We start from the raw sequence: 4,634 nt of genomic DNA, 5'->3' as shown, positions 1-4,634 counted from the left end.
GTTAACTGCAACCTGCCTGGGACACCTGCCTTAGCTACGTATTTTAAACTGTTTATACTTAAGTAATTTGGTTGAGGACTCTGTGTGGTGCCTAATACAAAATTCGAATTCTCAGTTTGGATCATAATATTCGGTTTCTTGTTTATTCAACGAACTGTATATCTCACGAATAACAATAAACTTCAAAAAATAACGGATGATACTTTAAAAGCCATTCTATTTAAACACATCACACTTTCAGTCTAGACAGATGCTAGTTGATAATGTCTATCGAAATAATCTGAAACCGGTGTTTGAATCTTAGTTCATATCTTGGTTTCACTTTTTGGCACAAGGCTCACAATTCCGAGGAGGGGTGAAATTTGAACTCAGAACGTAAAGATGGACGAAATGCTTCTAAACATTTTGCCCAGTGTGCCAACCATTCTACTAGAAGGTTGCCCTAATATTATTTCATTTGTTAATTTCAAATTTTGACACAGGGCCTGCCGTTTTGAGGGAAGGGGTAAGTCGATTAGATCGACCCCAGTACGCAATTGATACTTAATTTATCGACTCCGAAAGGATGAAAGGCAAAGTTGACCTCGGTGGGATTTGAACTCAACGTAAAGGCAGACGGAATGCTGCTGAGTGTTTTGCCCGGAGTGCTAAACCTACTACCAGCTCACCGCCTTCATCTAATTTCACATATATTGACGGTCGTTTGTTTGCACTGTAATTGCCAAAACATTATTATGATGGTCAGTTTAGATAGTTAACTCCTCTTACTTGTAAAGTCTTTATATTGGTATTTAAAAAAAAATTGAATATTTTATTTGTAAGAGATATCATGAAACCCTTGCCCATTCTCGGTGACCTAACAATAGCTAGTCTTCTTGAAGCTGACTTATCATATATATATATATATATATATATATATATATATATATATATATATATATATATATATATATATATATATATATATATACACACACGACAGTAAAAGAACACTTTAACATTCCGCGGAATGAGATTGAACCCTAGAGCAGGTGCTATTATCTAATCTTCGGTCAAATATGACTGGGCAGAATCATGTTCAAAGACGATGCATCCATGACATTCCCGTCTCTCTCTCTCTCTCTCTCTCTCTCTCTCTCTATATATATATATATATATATATATATATATATATATATATATATATGTATGTATGTATGTATATGTATATATACACGACAGTAAAAGAACACTTTAATATTCCACGGAATGAGATTGAACCCTAGAGCACGTGGTTGGGAAGCAAACTTTTTAGACACACGCATACACACACACACACGCACACATATACATATATACATCGGTTTGACTACATATACCGTATAAACACAAATGTTCATACATATATATCTATACAAACATGTGCATATATATGTGTGTGTGTGTGTGAGTGCGTGTATGTGCGTGTGTGTGTGTGTTATCAAGAGTTAACATTTTGATCGTATACTTATGAACTGGTCGCTCCAGTAAGCCTCCTATTAATGAAACAACAACAACAATTAAATAAATAAATTAAATATTAAATTTAGGTTGCTGGTCAGCACACTTCCCTCATTCTATATTTCCTTTCAGCTGCTCCCTCCCCTCCTGCCGTAAGCACCTACTTTCTCACCGCATCCTTCCCATTCTCGTCAAGAACTTCAAGTATTTATTATTTCAGCTTCACTGACAAATTTCAAATTTAGAGTTCAATAGGTGAAATGATATTAGGCTGACCCTTTCAAAATATCTCTGGCCCCTTTAAAAATACAATAAAGAATGTGTAGGCTTTCTGTTCCTTTACTTTTATTATTTTATTGATAGTAAACGCTGTGAACTGACGGAATTGTTAGCATGCCGGATAAAATGCTTATCGGCATTTCGTCCGTCTGAACGTTCTGAGTTCAAATTTCGTAACGTTTGTTTTCATTTTCAGCCTTTCGAGATCGTTAAAGTAAGTACCAGTTAAGTATTCGGTTGCTGTAATCGATGAGCCCCACCCAACAAAAATTTCAGATCTTGTGCTTGCATTAGAAGGGGTTATTTTATCGATGAACAGAGTCGTTAAAACGTTGGACAAAAGGGTTTGTGGGAAAACATTTTGAATGGATTTGGTAGATGGAAACTGAAAGAAGCCTGTCGTATATATATATATATATATATATATATATATATATATATATATATATATATATGTATATATATGCGTGTACGTATGTATATATATATCTATGTGTGTGTGTTTGTCTGTTTGCGTGTGTCTTTCTGACTGTGTTTGTTCCATACGACTGACTGACAAGCGGTGTTGGCGTGTTTACGTCCCCGTAACTTAGCGGTTCGGCAAAATTGACCAATAGGACAAGTACCAGGCTTTAAAAAATAAGTAGTGGGGATCGATTCGTTTGTCTAAAACCCTCGAGGAGGCGTTCCAGCATAGCCGAAGTCTAATGACTGAAACAAATAAAAAAAATAAAAGGTAAATTGCTTATACCTCTACTGCCGCCGATATACGAAGTTCCTAGTCTTATCGTTAAAGGCATGAAACTATGTATAAGTATTTTCGGTCGATAACTGATGAAGATTTAAGGTCCTTGTGTCTGTCCAACTGTACGTTTTGTAGTATTCAATGCATTTTTCATTTATGGAATGACTGAACGCCACCCAGCCATATCTATTTATCTCTCTCTCTCTCTCTCTCTCTCTATATATATATATATATATATATATATATATATATATATATATATATATATATATATATATATATATATATATATATATATATATATATATATACTTGGAATGACAATAGAGGTCCAGTAGAGTAAACTAGGCATCAAAGGGGTCAAAGGAAAGATAGGTGAGAACCACTGATCTAGTTTCTCCAACTCTAGGGGGTGGGGTTCGTCTGATTAGTGAGGGCATCTGCAAAAAAGCATTCATTACCTTATTTATCCCAATTTCAGCTGCTTCAGCTTTTAATACTCGATAAATTAAAGTACCAGTTACGTCTTGAGGTGGGCGGGGGGCAATGTTGTTTACTAAATTCCTTCCCCTAAAATTTGCTGAGTGTGACCGCTATTAAATTGTTGTTGTTGATGTTATCATTGTTGTTATTAAAGGCGACAAGCTGGCAGAATCGTTAGCACAGAACACTGGGCAAAATGCTTTGTCCGAGGTCGACTTTGCCTTTCATCCTTCCGGCATCGATAAAATAAATACCAGTTATGTATTGGAAGCAATGCTGTTTACTAAACTCCTCCCTCTAAAATTTACTGACCTTACGTCTAAATTCGAAAAAAATTGTCTTGTATGATCGTTATTAAATTGTTGTTGAAAGGACGATTGTATTACTGTTGTTGATTTTATTATTGTTGTTGTTGTTGTTGTTGGCGCTGTTAACGATGACAGTGGTAACGATGTTGATGATGGTTCGATGGCGATATTGAAACCACTTAGAGATACTTCGTGTCGAAGTGAACTTTAAAATTTTGTGATAATATGGCTGACGTGATATCTGAGAACTACGTTGGCCATGCGTGTGGTGGGGGATATAGTACTTACTGTACAGTTGAGGTGTACTGTAACTGACAATGGTGGTGGTGGTGGTGGTGGTGGAGGCAGTGCTACCGGCGGTGTTGATGGTACTGGAGTATTGACCTGTAAGGTCACCGGAATCTCCCAGACTTCAATGTCGAAAAATACCTCGGCATTTATATTTAAACATAATTGCAGCAATATATTTGGCGTTATATGGACACCAATTATTATTCCATCTGTCCGACATAACTGATATTAGTATTTGGAACGTTATCATCATCATCATCATCATCATCATCAGTGACAACAACAATATCAAACACCAACTGACGTGGGCGTCGCTTTATAGTCGTTTGGCCTGCAATAAAACAAAAAAAAAAACAATCAAATTCTTGGATTTCTACGCATAGTAAAAGGACGGAATGGTCACGGCTGAGGTACCGTTATTCAGAATTGATATACAAATAGACAATAACAATAGCAATAGACACACGAATGAGGACCCTCGGTAGTCGTTCACTCAGTAAAAAATAACAGCTAAAGTACTCACACCCGTCTTGAAAAATAGTTGAGACATCGAAAAATGTAATCCTAGATAGACACATTATCTTACAGACGGCAGGAGTACTAATGACTAGAACGCATTTCATGAAATATCTGTTGAGGTAAGAAATAACCTCGGCTGAAACACACACACACACACACACACACACACACACACACACACACACAATCTAAAATAATGTCATAATTCATAATTATGATTAAAGCAGCGAGCTAGCAAAATCTTTAGCAAAATGCTTTGCAGCGGTTCGTCTGTCTTTACGTTCTGAGTTCAAATTTCCCCGCGGTCGACTTTGTCTCTCAACCATTCGGGGGTCGATGAAATAAGTACCAGTTACTCACTGGTGTCGATGTAATCGACTTATCACCTCCCCAAAAATGTCAGGCCTTTTGCTTATAGTAGAAAGGAATAATTATAATCATGATTCGTTATTAAGTTATCATAGTCGTAGAATGTTTCCTAAGATGATAGTAAATAATAGTTATTTCATGAAGGCAACCTTAGCGAGATT

General features: G+C 36.3%; 1 long non-coding RNA gene across 1 annotated transcript in view; it reads right to left on the bottom strand.

Annotated features, from left to right (window-relative positions):
- Positions 1–2,838: 2,838 nt before the first annotated feature.
- Positions 2,839–4,634, bottom strand: part of LOC128248154 (uncharacterized) — a 39,233-nt gene continuing 37,437 nt past the window's right edge. Inside the window, exon 3 of the long non-coding RNA XR_008264444.2 lies at positions 2,839–3,916. This is a non-coding gene — a long non-coding RNA (uncharacterized LOC128248154). The remainder of the gene's footprint in view (positions 3,917–4,634) is intronic.

This window comes from Octopus bimaculoides, chromosome 6, assembly GCF_046866305.1.
Source record: "Octopus bimaculoides isolate indiv1 chromosome 6, ASM4686630v1, whole genome shotgun sequence".
NCBI classification, from domain to species: domain Eukaryota; kingdom Metazoa; phylum Mollusca; class Cephalopoda; order Octopoda; family Octopodidae; genus Octopus; species Octopus bimaculoides.
This window is presented reverse-complemented; position numbering and strand designations above follow the sequence as displayed.